General features: G+C 38.3%; 2 pseudogenes; both read left to right on the forward strand.

Annotated features, from left to right (window-relative positions):
• Positions 1 to 1,202: 1,202 nt before the first annotated feature.
• On the forward strand, positions 1,203 to 2,048 carry LOC149052543 (uncharacterized; annotated as a pseudogene).
• Positions 2,049 to 12,876: 10,828 nt separating this feature from the next.
• On the forward strand, positions 12,877 to 22,027 carry LOC149052544 (uncharacterized; annotated as a pseudogene).
• The last annotated feature ends 3,540 nt before the right edge of the window (positions 22,028 to 25,567 follow it).

A 25,567-nucleotide genomic window follows, 5' to 3' on the forward strand; every position in this document is an offset into this window, starting at 1 on the left:
AATGTATGTATGTATGTAAAGGAAATGTAAGGATCAGGTCCAGCAGAAACATGTGAGGAAATACAACGAAGCGAAGAGGGAGAAGCGAACAGCGGCGAGTACTGGCTTTACTCCATCACAACGGGAAAAACTGTTCTTGTTTATTGCAATATGGAAAGAGAGGGTGACAAAACTGAAGTTTTTGTTGTTCTTGTAATTGATGTGGATGTGAAAATTTCAATTCTTGTGATGTAAAGCTAGAGTAATTGATTTGTTGTGCACTGTTTGTCTCCATTCAATGAAATCCTTGACACAACCGTCAAATATAGCGGTAAATATCATGTTATTTTCTCATTAGTCCATGTCTGTAGTACATCAGTTATAAAATTTGGAAACACCTAACCCAAAGTAAGGATACGGTAGACCTTCGGAGGCCAGTTTTCTTTTTTTTGTTTTTTTGCACTAATTATTTTGCCTGTCAACACGAATTAGAGATACTTTTTGCGGCAAAACATCTTATAAACGGTAGCTCTTCAATTTCAATCGCGTAAACATTTCCTGATTTCGATCGCACGTGAAGATCTCTGCAATCGGTTTGGGTGTAAAACTGGACAAAAGTCTAAGAAAGATGGCCTGGCCGAGAAGAAATTCGACTCGAAAAGGCGAAAAAGGCCTCTGAAACAGACAAAGGTTCGTGGTTTGAGGAATTTTGGCTGATCGCACTCGAGTCTCCTGGGTCTTTGCAGATTACCCCTGTCTTTCTAATGGGGGTCGACATTTCTAGCGGTCAGGGTGTTCAAGTAGTTTAACATATGGCCACCTAAAGGAGTGAAAGGCGTTAGTTACAAATATTGAAAACAAAAACAAAAACAAAAACAAAAAAAAATTCTTCGTTTTTATACAAGTGTGTCCATTTTCCATAAATTTTTCAAGCGTTAAAATGTAACCTGGATTTCTCGGTGATGAAATACGTTGTAGTTGTAAGGATTTTTAGATTTCTAAAGGAGTGCATATTTGTCCCCCTCGCGGACAAACAGGCAGAGGCAAAGAAGGACTTATTGACCGACCATCTTGTTGTTTGTAACAAGCTAATGTCAATTTACATTTTTCATGCATGATATATTTGCTTATATTCGACAGATATTGCATTAATTGCACAATCTAATTCTTTTAACCATTTTTTATACAGAGGTTCATTTTACGGTCAGTGGGAAAAATGACGCTTTGGCACTGTACAGACGTTTACAATTCCATGGACCACCCACTATCTCATCAAAGCCTGGGGTGCTCAGGGAGAAACACTTTCATACGATTATGGAGACTATCCAGGAACATATTATGGTGGAAAGGGAGCGTTTAAAGAAGGGAAGTTTAGACTGAATAAGGGGACAGTGTTAAATATTGTAGTGGAACGAAGAGGAGGGGATTTAGTGGAGGTTAGAGGAGGACAAAGCACGAAGCAGACTGCAGCTCAACTTGGAAAATCTGTGGAGGACAATGCTGGCACTGGAAGAGGGGGAAAAAGTTCTGTGTATACTGCAGATAATGTTCTGTTGCTGGCTGCTGGAGGAGGAGGAGGTGCATCGAGTGGGTATAATGGTGTGGATGGTCAGGCGGGATCAAGTGGCACCAATAGTGTGAGGAAAGAATCGTCACAAGTTCGAAAAGGAGGCACAAATGGGCAGCATGGCGAATAAAACAGTGAGGGTGGTCACTACCATGGAGGAGCGGGAGCGGGTTGGTTTGATCACGGTTGTACCCGGCAAGGCTCCTCCCATGGGGAAAGAGGTGGATCACGTGCGCAAGCGTGGATCGGAGTTCAAGCCGGAGGCATGAATAGAGGTAATAACGGGGGCCCTGCACCAAGAGCAGTTGGTGTGTTTGGTTGTGGGGGAGGCGGATCAGGGTATAATGGTGCACCAGGTAGAGGTGGTGGCTACACTGGGGGAGGTAGTAGTACCCGTTAGAAACAAGCCAGCGGTGAAGGAGGCTCGTACTGTAATGGCGAAGATTGTTCCAGTTTGGCCGGTGGAAACACAAATGATGATGGCCCTTTTCCATTTAATTGAATTGTTCGGCTGATTCCAAAACGTTTCTTGAGTATTAGTAATTTTTTCAAAAATGGATTTTCTGTATTATTAGAAAAAGTAGTTGTGGTGGTAACTGAAGAAGTTTTATATGCATTCAAATCCCTTGTTCCTTTTTCTCCAAGGGAGACGATAAGAATCCTGTTCCTCTGGCTACGTATTAAAAATGGCATCGTCTGAGATTATATTATTCAACACACTTAAGCTTAAAATTGTGAGATTTCTTAAAACTCGTTAAAAGTTTACTCATAGGAGTGTGGTCAAAAACCATTATAAAGTTAAAAATTTGAAGGGAACTCTCCAATGATTTCCATCTATTAACTATCCTATTAGAGAAAGTCTTTTAGATATTAAACTCTTCAGAACTGGTCCCGAGTAAAACAAAAAGAACGCTTCACAGTAGGCACACTCGTCTAGTAATTTGTTGTATAGCATAATAAGTAAATTAGAGGAGGCAATGCAGAAACAAATCGTTCGTTAGACACAAGAGTATCCTTAAATTTCGCCCATATTTTCTTGCAACTCTCTAAAGCTAAGTTTCAAGCTCTTTTTTTTTGTAACTGATGTTGGAGGGCAGTTCTTGTAAAGAACGAAAATAAAGCTTTTTAAGTTCAAATTAATGTTCCTATTACAATATCAAGAAATTCAGGAGGCAACTTTTTGTATCTTTATGCAATTTTTAGAAACTATTCAAATTAGAAACTTTCCAGCAGTTTAGGATCTCAATAGGGACAAGCCTAGTCTCAATGAGGTGATCGCTCTTACGGGGAATTAACGGTTAGAATTTGTATCATTTTACAGCCAATGGTTAATTTCTCTCTGTCATTTTGATTATTTTAATTATTTTGGTTGTGTAATCGCTCTCCCCACTAAGGCTCTGTGATATTCTTATGACTTCTCCCCCCCTCCCCCGCTCTTTATTGGCCGTCAATTTTCTATAGTTAGCTCTTTACACTTTGTTGGAGACGACTGACCCCTCTGTTCCCCTCTAAATCCATGATATTCCCTGCCCCCCGAAAATCCAACAACATCCCTACCCCTCCGACGACTGGCCCCTGAAGAGTAGAGAGAGAATTAAATTTAAGTATATTCAGGTAATACTGGATTACGACCAGAAGACGTAATGAACCACCGACTCTGCGTGGCCATTATCGGTCGTTGAAAACATTTTTTTATATTTTTATTTTCCATTAATCAAGTTGATTGGTTTGTTTAGGGTGGAGTATATAAACACTGTTGGGACATTTTATTTCCTAGACTTTTTAGGTACAATTTGATGGGGAGAGGGGTGGGAAACTCGTCAAAATTCATGCAAATTGCGTCACGGGTTTGTTAGCCGTCTTTGTATTAAGATAAGGCTATGTAAGGGACGGACCATTATTTTTCTGTAGGAGGGGTATGAGAAATATTGAAAAAATTGTTTGCACGGTCTGAAAAGACAACATTACCTGTTTACAAACGTGATAAGGTAAAACAAATTTTTCAGGTAAGATATTAAAAAACTTTTCACCAAAACTGAAATTAAAAAATAAAGTAACAAATTGGAGCATTAGTATAAAAATTAACAACATTTGGGCACTAAAAAAGTGGTCACTGAATTATGCAAATGAAAAATCTGAAAGAAGTTGAATATTTCTTGAAAAAATTGGGAATTTATTGTGGCAATTAAATCTTAACGTTACTTCTCAACATTTGTCCTTCTACAAAACTTAATATATCAGGTAAATTTCTCGAAACTATATGAAACAAATAATATTCTTCAATCTTGGCTATATTTATCATTGTTACTTAATACTTATTTCATAGTTTAATAAGGCAATGGTAATATTAAGCACATATAAAAAGAACACCAAAAAAAATGGGAAAAAATTGTTTGTACGACGATGATGTTGGAAAAAAATTTTTGCGGAGACGTATATGTTTATAAAAATGTTTCTAGAAAAAAAAAATTTTCATAGCCCTTTCCAGAAAATCAATGGTCCGTCCCTAAATACGGAAAAAGACCTCTACTGCTAGAAGTTTCGATGAAACATGTGCTCTGACTAGTTGAAACAGTGTACTTTATAATAGTACTGATACACGGAGAGAAAGCTCACCAGTGTGTCTGATTTCAGTTCCAATATTTCTCCGAGTTCATCCAAAATTCAAATTTTGAATCGTATGTCTCAGAAGAAAAGAAAAAACAACGAGCTACCTGTCTGCAATAAAAAAACTCGCCACGTTTGGATTGAAACAACTACAAGAAATGAACTGACATTGCTGGTGAAGTTTTTAGATTTCCCTTCAAGCAAGATATTCGAACTTCATCAATAATTGTCACAATTTATTTGCTTTCCTTTGGTCTAGAATATTTCCCAAACACATCTTAAAAAACCCTAAGGGTATTCTGAAACAGGTGTCTTATATCAAAAACATTGTTATTAGCTATCAGCTATCGAACCGTCAATTGCGGAGGAAACAGCTAATCGGAAAGTTGTTGTGAAATCAGTATTATGCGCGTGTTTAATTAAACGAAACAAATTATTATTGTTGTAAATAGGTTGCAGATATTATTCGAGATGAACACGTATACGATGTGAATCGAACGTGTATGCTGCAAGCCTTCTTCAGGTGATAAGGTCGACTGGATACGCCTGCAGCTGTGTTCTTTGATCGTTGGAACCATGCGGTCAGATGCGATCGATCGACACGTCGCGATCCAAAGTGACACCATCGTAGAAAAAACGTTTTGAATTCTATAAAAATTCATAACTTTTTCCATTTTCTGCAAAAAATTTGATCCACTTAGTCTTACAGAGCGGATTCTCTAGTGTTAATCAAAAAGTAAATATTTAATATGCATTGAAGACAATACGTGTTGTTTTTCTTTAACTATACTAAAAATTCTTACTGCGACTTAATTTTGGCGGAGAGAACCGACGTCAGACTATTCAGTAGTGTAATCAACTGAGTTGATAAGGTAAATTGTACACTGGAGCGATTGGAATCGCTCTGACGAAGGGCTAACAAAGCTCTTGACGAAGGGCTAACGCTCGAAACGTCAGCCTTTAAAGCCTTCAAACTCTTTACGGTGGCCAATTTACGTTATCAATTCAGTTGATAAACTAAATTACCTTGTTATACTCTCCCACCGACGCAGCGCCACAGTTTCTTTAGAAACTTACCCCCACTATTAATTTGCATGACAGTCAGCTTCCCACATCATATACCAGAGGTAGACGGCTAGTCGTGCCTAAAAACAACACTAGGTGACTGGGCTTAGATATCTTTCTGAGAACAGATTTCTCACAAGCCTTGTAGTTTTATTCCAGTTATACGGATATTTTGGACTTTTCTTTCGCTACTAAAAATTAGCTAGAAGTTTGCGTTTGATTCAGCTGACAGAAACTCGACTCACACAAAGGAAAAAATGATAATGACCGGAAGTTGCCAGTTATGAGGAACACTCTTGCGTGAGTACCAGAATTCTTTCTAAAAGATTAATTATATTTGATATGTATCACAGGCACACTACGAGAAGTCGAGCCTATGTCTTCATCTTAGATGGTTTTAAATTAGTTTCTCCTTAGTTATGCAGCTGACCACACAGGTTTTATTCAGGAAGCCAAGTCAAATTATTTCATGGGATATATATATACTTAAAGAAGTCAGTTTAGCAAGGTATTACTGAGCTACAGACTTCAAGCCTGATTTAACTCACGGCTCTGTCATAAAAAGGTGAAGCTCTCGTGCCCAATTTTTCTTTCAAAACTTGATTCGCTGATGTCAGAACCTCCTTTTGTTAAATTATTTATACACTTCTGAGAGAAGTTTTGATTGTAAGGTTACCAGTCGTTTCTTACCTTCGGTGGTTTCGTACCCAGCTAGGACGTTTCGCACCCAAATAGTTGAAACGTCTTGTATCCAAAAAATTAAGTCTTTTCGTACCCATCTCAGTTGTTTTGTACCCAGCGCGGTCGTTTCGAGCTGTAAAACTCTCATCAAACAACTAGTTTAAGTTCGTCTTTTCCCCTATTTACACGATATCTTTCTTTTCTTATTATCATTATTGTTAGAGTTCAGTCAGTATTGACTGGCATGTCCCATATGATGGTGATGTTGTTGTCTTTCGATTGTCCATCACAGTCTCTGGCTTAAGCTGGTACCATTTGTCTGCAATCTCGATATCATGATCTTTACAAATGCTTCAATGGGAGATATGCTGCAGCATTATCGTGCCTTGAGATGTACTCCGTTTTAGCGGAAATCTTACATCCAGATACAATATAGTCCTTTGTCTCTTCATATTACCAACACATTCTGCATTTGCTCTTCACTTGCTGGCCACATATTACTTTCTGATAGTTTCTGGTATTTATTGCCTGGTCTTGAGCTACGACAAGTAGTTCCTCTGTTTCTTCTCTCAGATTACTTGACAACCATTTGCTGTTGGTGACTGTGTCTGCGTGATGCACCACCACCAAATGGTTGTCAAGTAAGAGCAAAACCCACACCAACAGGTGAAACGTGAAACTATAATGAACATAAACCATGTGGTTCTGAAGGACTGCTAATGATTTAACCCATCCTGCAGAATGCGTAGACACATCCGGGTACTTTTTAAGTCCATCGAGGGTAAATTTGAGAGGCCCTCCGAGAAAAGAGGCGAGACAATAAGGAATATGGCTAGAAATCGCCTGCTTGCGTCTTCTTTTTTCTTTTTATTTTGAACACAAACTAGTTTCATGCAGTAGCTATTTGCCAGCATGTGTATTTTTCAGAAGATGGTTAAATAACCAAATATGACCTTTATCGAGTATGCTTTGAAATATCGATATTCTAGATGTCTCCAGTAGGGAAGCTGATCTTCAGATCGAATAATCCCATAAAATAATCCGCTTTTTCTCCTTTAACTCGTGTTGCTCGACTTAGTAAAGCCTATTACAGTTGGCTTTACCTTCGGACGGTATTTTGAATGACAGGCACGATCGCAAACTTTATTCAATAAATTCAACACTAGAAAAAATGGGAAATCAACAAAGCTACCCAGGGTCAAACTGGATTTTGCGCGCTGTAGTTTTATTTTTGGGGTGCCTCGATTTATTAATTCGTTACCTTTAAGTTTGAGGAATATTAATTCTAGAGTTTTATTCGGGAAGCCTCGGAATATTATTCCTTCTGATTTTTATTGTAGTTTCAGCAGTTTTTAACTAAGTGTCTTGTATTATAGGTACTATCTTATATATATAATAATTTCTTATTTCTTTGTTTTTAATTCTTAATCAGCAGGACCCCGGTGATAACAGTAAGCTATTGCTAACTCTAAATATTTTTTTCGAACGTCTTACAACTCTAGCAATTTACCAACCAGCAGGAGAACTAGTTCTTTAAAAGACAAATAACTGATATCCACAGAGGTTAACTGATACTTTATTCGTACGTCGAGACTAACATAGAGATATTAGAAATCAAACTTAATTAGTTTTGTGAACAGCAGGTTTTGAATGAGTTTCCCCTTTCTGAAATAGCGCATGAAAAGAGGATCAGTTAAATCAAATGTTAAGTACGAAAAAGTCCACTATTACATATAAATCTTCGATTTATGGGAATTTCTTGAATGTTTATCAAAAGGTTTTTGAAGACATGACGTGTCCCTTGACAACGTTTCATTGGCGTATTTCCATCCTTATGAAATATTTCATTTGATCATTAGACGTAAGAGTATCCTCAAATTTCGTTCATATTTGCTAGCAACTCTATAAAGCTAAGTTTCAAGCAATTTTTTGTGACTGATGTCAGCAATTCTTGTAAAGAACGAAAAATAAAGCTTTTTAAATTCAAATTAATGTTTATATGACAATATCAAGAAATTTAGATAGCAACTTTTTGTATTTTTCGCAATTTTTAGAGACTATTCAAATTAGCAACTTTCTAGCATCTTAGGAGCCCATTCGGGACAGGCCTAGTCTCAATGGGGTGATGCTTTTACCGCTAGTTCATAGTTAAAATTTTCATCATTTTACAGCAAACGGTTAATTTCTTTCTGTCATTTTGATTATTTTGATTGTGCCACGATTAACCGATCTCCCTACTAATGCTCTGTGATAGTCTTATGACCACCCCCCCCCCCGCTCCTTATTGGCTGGGAATTTTTAATAGTCCCCTCGATACACTTTATTGGAGACGACTGACCCCCTCCCCCACTCCCCTTGAAATCCATGTGATATGTGATCACCCCAGAACCCCAGAACCCCAGAACCCTCCCCCCCTCCCCTCTCCCCCACAAGACGTAATGAACCACTGACTCTGCTTGGCCGTTATCGGTCGTTGAAAACATTTTTTGTAATTAATTATTTTTTCCATTAATCCGGTTGACTGGTGTGTTTAGGTAAGAGTATGTTGGAACGTTGTGTTTCCTTGACTTTTTAGGCAGAATTTGATCAGGGGGAGTGGTGGGAGACTCGTCAAAATTTATGTGAATTACATCACGGGTTTGCCAGCCGTCTTTGTATTTATATGAGGCTACGTAAATGCGGAAATAGACCTCTGTTGCCAAAAGTTTCGATAAAACATGTGCTCTCACAAGTTGAAACAGTGTACTTTATTATAGTACGGATACGCGAAGAGAAAGCTCAGCAGTGTGTCTCATTTCAGCTCCAAAATTTCTTCTGGTTCATTCCAAAATTCATATTTTGAATCGCATGTATCAAAATAAAAAGCAAAAACAACGAGCTACTTGTTTGCAATAAAAAAACACTCGCTACATTTACATTTAAACAACGACAAGAAATAAACATCGATGGCGTAGTCTTAAGATTTTATTTCTGGCAAAATGTTCGAACCTCATCGATATTTGTCAAGATTTACTTCCTTTCCTTTAGTCTAGAATATTCCCAACACATCTTTGAAGACCATAGGAGTAGTCTGAAGCAGGTGGTTGACGACAAAAACATTGTTATTCGCTATCAGCTCTTGAACCGTACGTTTAGGAGGAAAGAGCTAATCGGAGAATTATTGTGAACTATTATGCGCGTGTTTAAACGTATCAAATTATTACTGTTGTAAATAGTTTGTAGTTATTAATCGTGATGAACACAGTTGTATACGATGTGAATCGAACATGCGTGCTGCAACCCTTTTCAGGCGATAAGGTCGACTGAATACCCCAGCAGTTGAGTTCTTTGATCGTTGGAACCATGCTGTCAGATGCGATCGATCGAAACGTCGCGACCCCATCATGGAAATAACTATTTTATTTCCATACCACTTCATAACTTTTTCCACTTTCTGCAAAACTTTGATCCGCCAAGTCTCATATAGAGGATTTTCTAATGGTAATCAAAAAGTAAATATTCGAGGACAATACCTGTTATGTTTCTTTTGCTTCATTAAAAATTCTCATTGTGACTTAATTTTGTCGGAGTGATCCAACTTGAATAATTTGCTTGAAAGGGTAAATTAGCGTAATCAAATATGTTGATAACGTGAATTGGCCACCATAAGGAGTTTCAAGACTTTAAAGGCTGACGTTTCGAGCGTTAGCCCTTCGTCAGAGCGATTGGAATTGCTCTGACGAAAGGCTAACGAAGCTCTTGAGGAAGGGCTAACTTTCGAAACGTCAGCCTTTAAACTCTTGACGTTGGCCAATTTACGTTATCAACGTAGTTCATTACACTAAATTACCCTGTTTCATCTCCTACCGACGCAGCACAACTGTTTCTATAGAAACGTACCCCATTATAAATTTGCATGACGGTCAACTTCCCACATCATATGCCAGAAGTAAACGGCTGGTCGTGCCTCAAAACATCACTAAGTGATTAGGCTTAAATATCCTTCTGGGAAGAGAGTTCTCACAAGCCTTGCAGTTCTATTGCAGTTATACGGATATTTTGGACTTGTCTATCGTTACTGAAAATTAGCCAGAAGTTTGCGTTTGATTCAGCTGACAGAAACTCGACCCAAACAACCAAAAAAATGATGAAGAGAAGTTGCCAGTTATGAGGAACACTCTTGAGTGAGTAAAGTCCTTTCTAAAAGATTAATTTTATTTGATATGTCTCACAAGAATACTACGAGAAGTCGAGCCTATGGCGTCATCCTGGATGGCTTTAAATTAGTTTGTCCTTTTTATGTAGCTGACTACACAGGCTTTCTTCAAGAAGCCAAGTCAAATTGTTTCAAGGGATATACTTCAAGAAGCCAGTTTAGCAATGCATTACTGAGCTAAATACTTTAAGCCTATTTTAGCTCACGACTCTGTCATGAAAGAGTGAAGCTCGCGTGACCGATATTTCTTTCAAAACATAATTCACTGATGTCAGGACCTCCTTTTTTTAAATTATTCATACGCTTTTGAGAAAAGTTTTGCACCCGCTAGTTTGATAATGTTGGACTATACACTAGCTCACACTAGATTTTACTCTTGAGCACGCTACGTTTTGTCACGAGCCATGATTTTTAGGTCCCATCAGTGATTGCACTGAAGAGTAAGAAAAGAAAAGAAACAAAATATTTACGGCAGAAAGTCTGCCGATGGCAGTAAAACTTATTAGATGAAGCATCCTGTTACATAGTGACACCACTTACGCACGTTCTGGCCTGTACAAAGTTCCAATTTCAATGCAGGCTTAACTTAGTTTCAAAGTTATTTCTTTCCCAACGATCAATTTTTCGATCTTGAAAAGAAAGGGAAGACTGCGATAATCACTTAGGCAAGTTCATAGCATTGCAGAAGTACCGTATGGTTCTGTCATCATCATGATAGGGTAGAGCTAAACTAACAATATCATATTGGGAAATTTTTATGAGCGTCGTCAGGGGCGGCGAGCCGTGTGCTATTTTAAAAGTATAGCGTGAATGTTTGAATCAGCAGAAAGAGCTGCTAATACATTAGCGAATGACTCTTAAAGAATTCAGCTACTTTATTAATTATTTAAATGTTTCTTTCCAGTTTGCATGCATTGAGACGACGACCGTTCTTTGTACTTAGTAAAAACTATTTCTGCCACTGAGGAATTGCATTTAAGAAGCTTTGACACTACTTTTTGGAAAACTAAGCAAAATCTTTTATTTAATCATAGACGAACGCGCTATGTAACTGTTTTTCGTATCCGTGTCTTATCGACCCGTATCATCTAATGCACGCCTTTTCACATCAAACTTTAAATTTGTCGTGTGCGTGTCATATAGCTCGTCATGTGTGTGCGATATGTCATACTGATTGAAACAAAGCCAAACAATAAGTGGCTCTGCAATTATCGCATTCTCTGTTTTTCTGTGGATGGCCACATATTGTATCACTGTGCTCTCAAAATTTCAACCCTAATTAGGATGCTAATAAGCTTCACCGGCACCCGCTGGTTTGATAATGTTGGACAGTAAATGAAAACTTAAACTTACCTTATCTCTTAAACTCGCTTCTTTCTGAGATCAGCCATGGTTTTTAGGTCCCAGCAGTGACTGCACTGAAGAGCAAGAAAACAATCTAAACAATAAAGACAGAACTGTCAAGAAAAGTGATTGCAAAGAAGTGCCTCTTGTCAAAGTGAAAAAACAGATCCAAATTTAGAGACAGAAAACTTATGTGAGGTCTCACATTTTGATATAAAAATGAATATAGGAGGTCAATAGCTCATAAACAAATATGAGGAATCAAGAGAAAGAGCAGCAATCATACTATAAAATGCTTTTTAGATCGGGTTGGACGGGAAATTATCTAGCTTTCGTTCATGACGTAAGAACCAAATGCGTTCAGCCTTAATGTCATGACCTAGCGAAAAATACGTTCACCGCAGTTCTGCCCTATTCGAACAAGAACAATATTATATTGTGTCAAAAGAACGATAATAAGAAATGAGTTTCGAAAAGCCAAATGATTCTGAAAAAAATGTTTTTATTAGATAAAACGAAGAGTTTCGTTGCCATTTACTTACATTATAACAACGATGTCGTATTTTGAATGTCCAAGAAAATGGAAATTCTGCGTGGATCTCAGCCAAAACGCTTTCAAACAAAGTCTGCAGGTGGTATTAAAAGAAGTTTTAAAAATAGCATGGTGTTTCATAGTTTTATCCTTTAAAATATGTTGTGGTCTGTAACGTTCCTCTTTCAATGCAAGTCAAGTTCAATTTAAAGTCAATTTGTTTCCAAAGAACTCTTTGTCGATTTTGAAAAGTGAAGGAAGACTGCGATACTCACTCAGGCAGGTCTATAGCATAGGAGAAGTACTCTATGGTTCTGTTATCATCCTTATAGGATAGAGCTAAACCAAACATATAATTTTTGGAAATGTTTTAATATGCGTTGTCAGGGGCGGTGAACTGTGTGCTATTTTAAAAGTATAGCACGAATGTTTGGATCAGGAGAAAGATCGGCTAATAAGTTAGGGAATGGGTTTTAAAGGAGTCTGTTACTTTATATTTAGATGTTTTTTTTATTGCATGCATTGGGAGTACGACCGTTCGCTGTACTGAGTAAAAACTGTCTCTGCCATTAAAGAATTGCATTCAAAAAGCTTTGACAACTTTTATTGAAAGAAAGTAAATAAAACTTTTGATTAAGCCATAGACGAATACGGAATGGGACTGTTTTAGTATCCGTGTCTTATCGACTCGTGCCATATCTCACGCTTGCCCTTTCAAATAAAGCTTTAAATTTGTCGTATTCATGACATGCGTGTGGGCGATACGTCATATCGCTTGAAAAACAGCCAAACAATGAGTGCCTCTGCAGGTATTGTATTCCCTGTTTTTCAGTGCACGGCCACATATTTTTATCACTGTGCTCTCAAACTTCATGATTTCATTTCAGGTGAGATTATATAACCACAATGGGAGTCCAAGAGTTCTTTCATTTACCAGTTTTCCTCTCTATGTTGGTATCGTTTGACTCAGTTGTTACTCAGTGCCACCGTAATACACGCGAAGTCTCCATCTTTGGTAAGATGCTTCAAAAACACATTTTTAAAGCAATCACTGGAGCAGCATTCGGTGATGTGTGTTTGCGGGAGTGTTATCGTGACGTCAGATGCCAAAGCTTTAACTATGTGTTCACCCAAAACAAGTGTGAGCTGAGTAACCGCACAAAGGAAGCCAGGCCTGAAGATTTTGTACCCAACACTGAGAGATATTACTTCAGACGAGATATGAAGAGAGGTGAGCATTAAAGCAGAATGATTCAGCTAACTGTTTAAGAGGGGAAGATATCACGTTTTTTCTTCACTTTCTCCTTTTCTTATTTTCTAGCTATTCTCGGTGCCATTCCCGAGCTGTCTGCAGACTCGTGCAAGGAAATCAAGGCGAGTGAAGGTGAACAAGCGGTCAGCGGAAAATACTGGCTGAATTTTATCAAACCTGACACTCCTGTGTTGGCTCATTGTGACATGAAAACCGAAGGTAGAGTAAGACAGTTAAACAGAATGCATATGCTCTAAAAAAGTACTGTACCTTGCACAAAAGCTAACGGTCAGCTTTGTGCCAGGTACAATCCTTTTTCGTTGTTGATCCTAAGTCAAAGAATTATTAGAATTGTTCTAAAAATGTTTAAAATTTGTTCCTTGGAAACTAGTTATGAAGCAGCAAGGAATTTTTGTGTCAGCCCTTATAAAGCAGATGACTGGCACTTAACCTAACAGCAGAAAACTAAAATCAACTTAAGTCGCATCACCCACGGATAAGCGCCTGCGCATTTAGAAACATGGCACATTTTTTCCAATCTTATCTTTTATCTTATCTATATATTTCGTATCTCAACCATTTCGACTAAAGATGACAGAAAGAATTGCGTATTCGTAGGAATATATTTTTTTCAAAGTAGGATTTGATAAATCTTGACTCATTTGCATCCTACTAAGTAAGGTGAACTCGTTGTTTATGCCTCGCTTTAATTCCCAACACCAAGCAACGATTCAATATGTTATTGGAATGATAAACATAGAAACTTTTGGAGAGCCTGCTCGATAAAATTGTTTGACACACTTGGGTTTTTTTTAAACGGTGAATAACTTGATTAAAGAGGAACTGAACAATAGTTTGCTTAAAATTGTGCATCATGATCAATTTATATTGTCGCTCTAAACGATTTGGATATTCCTTAACAGATTCTGACGAATGCAATGCCTCCGTTAGCGTTTGTGATGTGAACGCTGACTGCAAAAACACTCTGGGATCGTATCGCTGCTCTTGCAGAGCCGGTTTTTCTGGAGATGGACATACTTGCAGAGGTGGGAAGAAATTTAATCAGAAAACGCACAGTTTTCTTGAAGCCATGCCGTTGCAAGGAATTAATTCTTTGAGCTTTCTTTGACTATTACTTCATTAGGTCTAAAATTGTTTCCCGTCAACAATTTATTCTTGATCTAATTTAAAAGTTTGGTGCAAATGTTTTGAAATCTTTGTATTGTTTTCTTTCGATCAGATATTCTTTAATTTTATCTTACTGAAAAGAGTTTATTATGCGTATCAGCGATACGGCGGAACTTCCATGATAAACCCTAGACATCTTAGACCTCAATTTCCAGGTGTTAACCCTATCCTCAATAGTTTTTGTATAGTGTGTTCGTTGTTCAACTGAAAGTGATAAAATGCTGGGGAAAAGAAACAACTACCTCAAGATAAAGGCCACAGAATTTGCGTAAAAGGCAGAAAAAGCCGATTGCCAGAACATTTTAGGCTCTTATCAGTGTTCTCGCAGACCTGGATTTTTTGGCATTGGTACAACTTGTTAACGACATTTGGGTTTGGATATTTGGATATTTGGGTTTTTAAGACAGATTAACTAACTTGTTATTTTCAACGCTTCAAATTCGATTCACGTTTTTTGTGGACATTCTCCCTAAAATTTCACAGATATCATGTTCAGGAGTAAATACTTTTTTTCTTTTTAAAGGTGCTGTGAATCTCAAAACCGATGGGAGAAGGGGACGCTTTGGAACTATACAGACGTTCATTGTTCCACGGACCACCCGCTATCTCATCAAAGCCTGGGGCGCTCGGGGAGGAACACATTCATACGATTATGGAGACAATCCAGGAACATATTATGGTGGAAAGGGAGCGTTTAAAGAAGGCAAGTTCAGACTGAATAAAGGAACAGTGTTAAATATTGTGGTGGGACAAAGAGGAGGAGATTCAGTGGAGGTTAAAGGCGGACAAAGCACTAACAAAACAGCAGCTCAACTAGGAGTGTCCGTGGAAGACAATGCTGGCACTGGAGGAGGGGGAGGAAGTTTTGTTTATACTACAGCTGATGTTCTGTTGCTGGCTGCCGGAGGAGGAGGGGGTGCGTCTGGCGGATATAATGGTGTGGATGGTCAGGCGGAATCAAATGGCACCAGTAGTGTAGGGCAGGTTTCGTCAGAAGTTCGAAATGGAGGCATAGGTGGGCAGCCAGGTGAATGCAACAGTGAGGGCGGTTACCACCATGGAGGAGTGGGAGCGGGTTGGTTTGGTCAAGGTTGTACCCGGCTAAGCTCCTCCCATGGGGAAAGAGGTGGATCACGTGCGCAAGTGTGGATCGGAGGTCAAGCCGGAGATATGAATAGCGGTAATAACGGGGGCCCTGCACCAGGAGCAGTTGGTGGGTTTGGTGGTGGGGGAGGTGGAGCAGAGGATAATGGTGCATCAGGTGGAGGTGGTGGCTACTCTGGGGGGGGTAGTGGTACCCGTTGGCAACAAGCCGGAGGTGGAGGAGGCTCGTACTGTAATGGCGAAGATTGTTCCGGTTTGGCTGGTGGGAATTCGAATGATGATGGCCTTGTGCAAATTATGGAATTGTTCGGCTGATTCCAACACATTTTCTTGAGTTTTACAGTAACTTTTTCAAAATGGATTTCTGTATTATTAGTAGTTGTGGTGGTAATTGCAGACGTTTTATATGCATTTAAATCCCTTGTTCCTTTTTCAACAAGGGAGATGATAAGAATCTTCTTCCTCTGGCTATCTATTAAAAATGGCACCGTCTACGATTATAATATTCAACACGCTTAAGCTTAAAATTCTGAGGTTTGTTGACACTTTTTAAAATTTAACTTGTAAGAGTGTGGTCAAAAACCATTATAAAGTTAAAAATTTGAAGGGAACTGTCCAATGATTTCCATCTATTAAGTATCCTATTATAGAAAGTCTTTTAAACAGTAAACTCTTCAGAACTGGTCCCGAGAAAAACAAAAAGAACGCTTCACAGTAGGCACAGTCGTCTAGTAAGTTATTGTATAGCAAAATGAATAAATTAGAGGAGGCGATGCAGAAACAAATCGAACATTTTTATGACCTCCTTTAAAGTGTGTAAGAGAGCAAAATATCACAAAACCATAATATCATGCCGGTTTAACGTTACTCTCAGTCAAGCCATGTTCACGTGTAATAGTGGTCGTTCATAAACACGAGCGGGAAACGTTCCATTGCTACCTACTGATGTCAAAGATTTTGTAATGTTGTCCACTCAGATCAAAAAGTTTACACAGACAACAGTTTTATTGTTGGATGTAATGTTACCCCAAAGTAACCAATGATAGTGCCCGCTGTTAAGAAAAAATTACAGTTGTATAAGAGGATCAGTTTTTGATAAATGAGATTGATTGTAAGGTTACCAGTCGTTTCGCACCTTCGGTCGTTTCGTACCCAGCTAAAACGTTTCGTACCCAAACAGTTGAGTCGACTCGTACCCAAATAATTAAGTCGTTTCGTACCCAGCACGGTCGTTTCGAGATGTAAAACTTTCATCAAGTAACTTGTTTAAGTTCGCCTCTTCCCCTGTTTACACAATTTTAAAAGCTGAGCCTCCGAATGAGTCAATTGATTTCAGCTTCCTTGTGTTTTGCCCCATTTTCTCCATGTTAAAAATTCGTTTCGGGCATAAGAGACTAATGGACATCAATTGATTCATGAATATCTTTCTTTTATTATTATTATTATCATTATTATTATTATTATCACTGTTATTAATATCTCTTCCATCACAGTCTTTGCTGGTGTTCTTTTTGTGCATCCGCTGGGCGCAAACCATGCACCTATGGCATCAGTCACTCAAGTAAATCATTCTGTTCATACGCTAAGCACCTTTCTGAGTATTTGCATAGATCCCAGAATGCAGATCTTTTGAATCTGTGTCACATTAGCTTCTTCTGATACTTTCGTTATGTTTTCCACCATACACTTCTTTACTGTACCAAGCGCACCAACAACCAGAAGGAGCACTATGGTTTTCATACGACACATGTTCTGTATTTCTAGTTCTAGGTCTTTGCACTTGCTGTTCTTTTCCATTTCCTTCAGAACGATGTTTCTATCAGATGGAACAGTCATATCAATCAGTTTGCAGTTGGAACTCGCCGAATATTTAAGAGAGGTTGTCAGTAATTAATTTTTCAACAGAAAAATTAAGCTCACCCTGTCATAATCAATGATTTGATACCTTCATTTATTCTTTGGAAAATTATTTTACTGGAGGGCGATGTCACTTAGCTTGGTGCGTCTTGACTCTGGCCAACGAAAATTATCGAGGTGAACCCCATGAAATTCTTGTCAAATGTTTTATAAACTTTGTCTACCCTTGATTTGCACGCAATAAAAGGCAAATTCCGAACGATATTTCAAAATATTTTATTCACTGGTCAATTTATGACCTGTTTTATAATATCTCATTTTTCCCAGTAAATTTAAGAGAGGGTCAATTTTTTGTGGCAGCCAAAGATAGATATCTCTGAAAAGTCTCTGAAACTCTTAAAGAATTTACACTGCCGGTAATATTTTCATCCTTCTCGCAACAGCGCAATAGACATTGTCAATCCTTTGTAGTGTAGGTGTATCAGTTGTATTACGTCTTCATAGTGATGCCGTATAAGAAATCGAGTGTCTAAAAAGCTCTCAATTCTCGCGCTGGCCAGGGACGGCAACAGCTCACAACTCTAAACTCGTGGGTGTAGAGCATAAAAAAATAAAAAATAAAAACATTTGAGAGACGTCAATGTATCCCAAACATGCGTTTCGTCCGAGAAGAAGCTTATTCTAGCGCGTATTGGCTTATTTGGAGATTACGCAGGCCGCGATTTCACGATATGCCTCAAATATCGTGCACAACTTGGTATGAGATTCATGCCAGTATCCTCGTCATAAAAATCGGACACGTAAAGTTGAGAGAGAGGTGAATCTGAAGATGGCGGAAGAAATCAAAGCTGGTGGCGAGTCTTCCTGGTGGCAAGGTGACCGTAAACCTAATAGAACGCGTACTGTAACCGTTATCTTAGAGTCAGCAATGAATAAGGAAGAAGGGTAAGAAGAACGCTTATCTGAACATCAGTTTTCCTAACTAATGATTTGAGACTGAAATGAACTTTATTTCATATGATTGCTAGGGATACGCAGGTACTATAGAGACGCTCACATAAATAGAGGTGGGCGACCCTCCCTCTGACTTTAGAACTGCGACAAGTTTATAGCGCAGACCAACTGGCACAGTTTTGAGCACCTCAGGGTCTCACTAGGCTCATCGCATAAGAAACCTTCAGCAAACTAATCGTAGAAGTGGGTGGTTATCAGCAACGTGCACGGATCCCTGAACGCGGGTCATCGCGAGAACTATATCCAATCCGTCACGGACAGAACAAGAAAGCGAGATGTTCTTGCTAAGAGGAAGGATGTATCAAGACATTTCAGTCATCGGCTGCCATCCAAAAGCACCCTAACAAAGGCAAACACAGTGAAGCTGACAAAAAAATCCGCCTACGATAAGATCAAGAGAAAATGGACGAAGACCGGCTTGCCATTTTAAAGGGGGCGGTTACGTTCAAGGTTGGACCTCAGGTAAACTTCTGACGAAATATCCCTAACTAGCTACATGGACTTTGCATGGGCTCTTTGGAAAACACAAAAACCAGCCACCTTTTCTCAGAAAGCAAAGAATTATTTCATTGACATGAGCTGGACAGGGGAGGAAACTAGTAAGGCAACCGCCTCTAACAAGGCAGAAGATAAGGAGTGACCTTGAAAATTTAGACGAAGACTGCAGGAGAGGGTACAGCTGCTATTAAGCAAAAAAAAATAATAAAGATCTTTGCATCTCACTTTTCAAAGTTGTCAAATATTTGGATGAATCGAAAAGTCTAAAAACTCAGTCGTTTATTTGCCTCTGTTGATTGACAAGCCGTCAATCAAATTGACTGATACTTGAGGTGGACATTAACTAAGGATCGAGAAAAACCGGGGGGTGGTCGATATCCCCCCGGAAAAAAACCAAAACAGAAACCAGTTTGTCTTTTTTAGTTTTGGGGTAGATCCTTTAACCTGGCAAAGTTTCGTTGAAATTGGTGAGGTTGAATGTAGCACGACTGCCCGGTGCTACATGCCATTTTTCTCGAATTTCTTCGACAATTTTCACCAACAGAATTCCAACCTACAGTTGATTTGAAAATGTATCTAAACAGGTGGGAAACACAAACATACTGTTTTTCAGTGACAGTGGTAGAAATCTACAAAAGTGACCGAGCAAAACACCGAGGTTCATGCACAATTAAGCGAGTATTTTCATGCGACAACTACATGTTTCGAATATTTTAAGTATGCAAAGATTTTATTTAGCTCACGCTCACGTATTAACAACAACATTTGTAGTTACATGTAATTTCCTCTAAATTTATGCCAGTGGGATAGATTGTAAATTAAAGAACAATATATGCGACGGGCCAATTTCAGCTAAAAACACGTCGACAGAGCTGGTATCTTTGTAAACAGCGATTTGTTTATTTAGCACTCGAGCAAAGTCAACTCAAAAACTTTACCTAAAACGGTGGTTTGTTCACTTAACAATAAAGGAAGGTTAATTTGTAAGTTAAAATCGATATATTTAAATGAATCAAAACTGAAGTAGAGACCAAACACGTCGAGTTTTGTCCCAATAGCGTGCGATTTGCAGTAGGAGTACAGCAAGGAAAATGGCCTAACTCCGTGAAACTGCACGCTATATATTTTGGTCTGGCGCGCTCGCTTTTCACGAGCCAAAAATACTATTTTTACATGATAAACATGAAGAATTTTTCGTTGAAAAGAGGTCTTTTATTTTATGTACATTTGTATACCCTCTATGTTATGGTCGTCTGAAATATAGCAAAATTCAGCGTACAAACGGAATAGAAAATATAGTGTACTTTACGCGGTGGTTACAAACGAACGAGAGTTCAGTTGGAGATGAAATATAGTTGCAAAGCTACTCCAAGGGATGAAAAACGACTTATGAAAAAATCATTTCAAGATAATTTTTCGTTGTCTTGTGCGAGCGTTGTGAAAATGCGCTGAAAGCCCAATAGAAATTATGCAAATTAGGTACGTTTTGTCCGATTTCGAACTCTCGTATTTTTTTCCAAAACAAAAGCTCGCTGGAACTTTTGAATATTATTTTTGAAAGCGATTCACCAAAAGGGCCTTTTTGAGCAAATTAAAAAAACGTTGAATTTTTGCTTCTGTCGCCGGATTCTCGAAAATTACTGACAACCTCTCTTATTAAAGGTAGGAAGAAACTTTATCTGAAAACGTACAGTTCTCATAAAGCAATTGTGTCGTTGCAGGGAGTTATTTCTCTGAGCTTTATTCGATTATTACTTCATTAGAACTGAAATTGTTTCGCGTCAACAACTTATTCTTTATTTAAATTTAAAAGTTCGATGCAAATGTTCTGGAATCTTTGCACTGTTTTCTTTCGATTTGATATTCTTTAATTTTATATTTAATTTTATCTTACTGCAAAGAGTTTGTTTTGCGTGTCGGCGATACGGCGGAAAATAAATCCTAGACATCTTCCAATTTAATTTCCTGGTGTTGACCCTATCCTCAGTAGTGTTTGTCAAGTGTGCAGCTCTCTCGGTTCGTTGTTCTATTGAAGGTGATAATATACAGGGGGAAAAAAACAACTAAGTCAAGATAAAGGCCGCGCAATTTTCCCCTAAAATTCCATGTTCATAGGACATTTCAGGCGTAAATATTTTTTCCTTTCCAAATGTACATTGAATTTATATTTTTCATAGATGTTATAGTGGCTTATGTTCAACAGATATTGCATTAATTGCACAATCTAATTCTTTTAACCTTTTTCATACCGAAGTTAATTTTACGGCCGATGGGAGAAGAGGATCCTTTGGCATTATACAGACGTTCACTGTCCCACGGACCGCCCGCTATCTCATCAAAGCCTGGGGCGCTCGGGGAGGAACACATTCATACGATTATGGAGACTATCCAGGAACATATTATGGTGGGAAGGGAGCGTTTAGAGAAGGCAAGTTCAGACTGAATAACGGAACAGTGTTAAATATTGTGGTGGGACAAAGAGAAGGGGATTCGGTTGAAGTAAGAGGAGGACAAAGCACAAAAAAAACAGCAGCTCAACTAGGAGTGTCCGTGGAAGACAATGCTGGCACTGGAGGAGGGGGAGGAAGTTTTGTTTACACTACAGATGATGTTTTGTTGCTGGCTGCCGGAGGAGGAGGGGGTGCGTCGGGTGGATATAATGGTGTGGATGGTCAGGCGGGATCAACCGGCACCAGTAGTGAAGGGAAAGATTCGTCACAAGTTCGTAATGGAGGTACAGATGGGCAGCCAGGTGAATGCAACAGCGAGGGCGCTAGCTACCATGGAGGAGTAGGTGCAGGTTGGTTTGGTCAAGGTTGTACCCGACTAGGCTCCTCCCATGGGGAAAGAGGTGGATCACGTGCCCAAGGCTGGATCGGAGGTCAAGCCGGAAATTTGAATAGCGGTAATAATGGGGGCCCTGCACCAGGAGCAGTTGGTGGGTTTGGAGGTGGGGAAGGTGGTTCAGAATATAATGGGGCATCAGGCGGAGGTGGTGGATACTCTGGGGGAGGCAGTGGTACTCATAAGCACCAGGCCGGAGGTGGAGGGGGCTCGTACTGCAGTGGTGAAGACTGTTCAGGTTTGTCTGGTGGGAACATAAACGATGACGGTGCTGTGCAAATTAATGAATGGCTGGGCTGAGTTCTAAACTAGTTGACTATTGTATTTGGTTTTCTTAAACACACTCTTTGTATTGCAGAAAACAGAAGTCATAGTAGTAATTGCAGCAGTTCATCTAAATTCCAGTCTAGTTCCTGTTTTCATTTTTGTTTCAGACTTCAAATCTAATCATCTCAAATCCTTTTATACAGGAAAAAAGAAGTAAAAAGTACGATCACTTCCCAATTTCACACCTTTAGGCCCCTCAGGTAGCTTTTCAAGGAACTGTTTGATTGACTGATTTATACTAACTATATGTAAAACCTGGGAGATTTTCTGTTAAAGTTTAAATCGATTAAAAAAGGAAGAGTAACCTTGCGGAGTGTATACGTGTTGTTTACTAAAACACACTGTAACATATTTTAACATATTTGTGTGCCGTTTTAGCGACGCATTATCTCTATAACGACGAGAATGCCAAATTCTATCGGCTAATTTTGAACTTCTCCACTATGTGTTTGGTTTGTAACCTGATACGATGAAACTTATCGAAGAGGCGCTTGTTCATGACCGCCTACTTAGTAAGTCATGCAAACGTTACGAGTGATAAAGTTTATGCGACGATTCAGGAAAACTGAGGATCTTTTCACTTCCAGTTGTTTTAAAACTTAAAACCCTTTATGTAGGAGGTAAATGAAAGAAGTTAAAACGGTCAAAAACATGTCTTCGTTGATTTTCAGAATTTTGCAAATGAACTCTGACAATAGCGCATCGAAAGAAACGCATTTATTTGCATTGTTTTCAAGATGTTGGTAGATGAAAGCTAGTGGCTATCAGTGACCAATTGGTGTAGAAACTTTCCACTGATATGTTTTTCCAGCCCGATTTACGACTACATATTAAGAATTCTTTCGTACACATTGTTGGATTTTTGGTATGCAAATTATATTCGAAACTCTGATCGCGCTGGTATGAATAAGATTTCATGTAAAGTTTCCATATTTTATTTATACTCTGACTGGAAAAAATCCTGCAACTGAAGCCAGAGAGAGAATTCCGTGAGCAGTCTCAGGGGTTTAGCCAAAAAATCAATTTTAGCTTATAACGACGCAAAAAAAAAGAGAATTCGAGAGCAACTAAACTATTCAGAGACATATGTCTTAAACTGTTTTTTATGTCCAAAAAAGTAAAGGGAAACTTTTTCCCGACGGGAATTCGAGAGGCACTCTCTTAGCGAGAGCGGCACTGAACCACAGAGTTCCCTTCAGTGAAGCCATGTTTTCTAAAAACGTGCCTTAAAGTCTCCTTGAAAACTTAGTCAGAATACCACAGAGTTAGAAACTTGAAATCTTAAGAAAACAGATTTGTAGGCTTTTTTTTCGTGCGCTTGCATTTTTACTGAGTTTGACTACTATTTTTTTTTCTTTTGATGCTGCTTATAATTATTGAAACGTATACAAAAAGGATCCCTTAGAATAGCGAGTGAAAGATGGAAATAACTGCGTGAGGAGAAAACTAACAAAGTTATCTATTTTAGTACACATCATTTAATCTAATAGCGTCTCTGTGGTGGGCTGTTAGACATCTTTCAGAAAGTGATTGGCTATCATATTTCTTGGAAGGTTAGCGTTAAACTGCTGGTACATCGCAGTCAAAAACTGATGTTAAGCTTCTCGATTTTCTCGACAGCTACAAAATATCGAAAGGATTTCTTTCCCGCTGGATTTTGAGAACATGGGAGTTTTTCTCCACTTGCTCTTCACCTCTGTGGTCCTCTCCCACGGACAAGTTCTACCCTGCCTAGATGGTAGGTTTCAAATCTTTCATTTGTGGATAAGAAACTTTTATATTTCTCCTTTAAAATTTTCAGCCATACAATTTACTAAATTAGAAAAAGGGAACGCGAATTCTCAAGGACTGAAATACTTAAATTCTCGCTTATACATGTAGGGGCCTAAAGTAACAAATCAAATAAATGCGTTTCTGTCTTTCATTCGCTCAAAAATATTCTCGACTACATGTGAACGTATTTTGGCGGCAAAGTATTTTAAGTTATGAGTGAACAATCCTCTCACTCAATTTCGTAACTAATCATATTTTTCGCTGCTTATAGTCTTGTATTCTTTTGAAACATTCATATAAAAATAGACTAAAGTTCTATTAAGGTCATCTAAAATTAATGACAAGATTTTTGCTTTAAGGATCCTATCGTTATGAAAAGCCGTGCGCTCAAGGAAAGAAAAATCGATGTATTAACTGTTTGGAAATGAAATGTTTTTTATTCCCTTATTTCTACATTCTCTTGTGGAATAAGAATCTTTCTTTGAGTAGATAACTATTCGCTGGTTTCATATTTAGTTGACATACACACACACACACACACACATATATATATATATATTTTAATTTTTTTATTTAAGACAACTTTTGTAGAGAAATGTTTTCCACCTTGAAAATATAATCCAGACATGTGTTAAAAATAGACCAAAACGTTTTTCTTGTAACATTTTAGAACTCTGAATTCGATGCTCATTTTCCTCGTTGTAGCACTCCTCCTGTGTTTTGTATTGTGCGATATTTGAAGCCTGATGAGTAAGTTATATCATTGAAATGCAGGGAAAGCAGTTATGTTTTCAATAATGCAAACGGAGTACTGACTGCGAATAAGCGGGCATATTAAAACTTCTCACTCGACGGGTGGCTAATTGATATGAATGATGGAAAAACAAAACAGAACAAAACAAAATAAAGATCGCAATGTAAAATTAAGCATGGTTTGTGCTTAGCGCGTGAAAATGGAATGAAATGGATGCACGAACGAAGTTTGCAGAGCATGAAAGAAATGAGATGCTTGAGGTAAAGCCAATTGCAATTTTAGCTTCTCGAGTGTTCTCTAAACTTCCCTCGTGGATCCATAACACGATATTTACTCGCTAAGAGCACGAACCAATTATTTTATAACATAGCGGATAGATAAATTGTTAGTATAATTGAGTCGGGTATTCACGGTAATCGCTTAATACCAGAAAACTATCGCTAAAAGGCAAGGCGAAAACGATCAATAAATATTTAGAGACCAAAGCTTAATTCAAAGAAGTGCTGAATTTTCTGCTTAGAAGCGGAAAACGAACGAATTCCCTGCATTTACGACACCCGCGTGATTGATTCAGCATGCTGGAATGGTTTTTCTTTTACTAGAATTCATAACCAGAATGTGTGGCTTTGTGTTTGAAATTTGAAATTCTGAAAACTGTTTGATTTCTGTAATTCAAAAACAGTTTTGGTACTTGTCTACTCAAACAATACTTAATATATAGTGTTGTAAATAATGTGCTAAAGAAGAGTTTCAAAAGTCTCAAAGCCTCACTTGAAGTCAGAAAGCTCAGTTTCCTTCTTGATAGCAATAATTCTAACAGCGTTTGGGAATGAAAAAAACCGTTGACTCCAAAGGTATTTTCGTGGATTGACAGAGCTCAAGGTTTTTTTTTCTTTTTTAGCAAGTATTATATAGCATATTTACTATTCATCTTGAGCTTCAAAAATTGTGTCTCAGTCGGAATGGAACTGAAAATGAATCTTGAG

This window comes from Pocillopora damicornis, chromosome 1, assembly GCF_964200805.1.
Source record: "Pocillopora damicornis chromosome 1, jaPocDami1.2, whole genome shotgun sequence".
Classification (NCBI taxonomy): Eukaryota; Metazoa; Cnidaria; class Anthozoa; order Scleractinia; family Pocilloporidae; genus Pocillopora; species Pocillopora damicornis.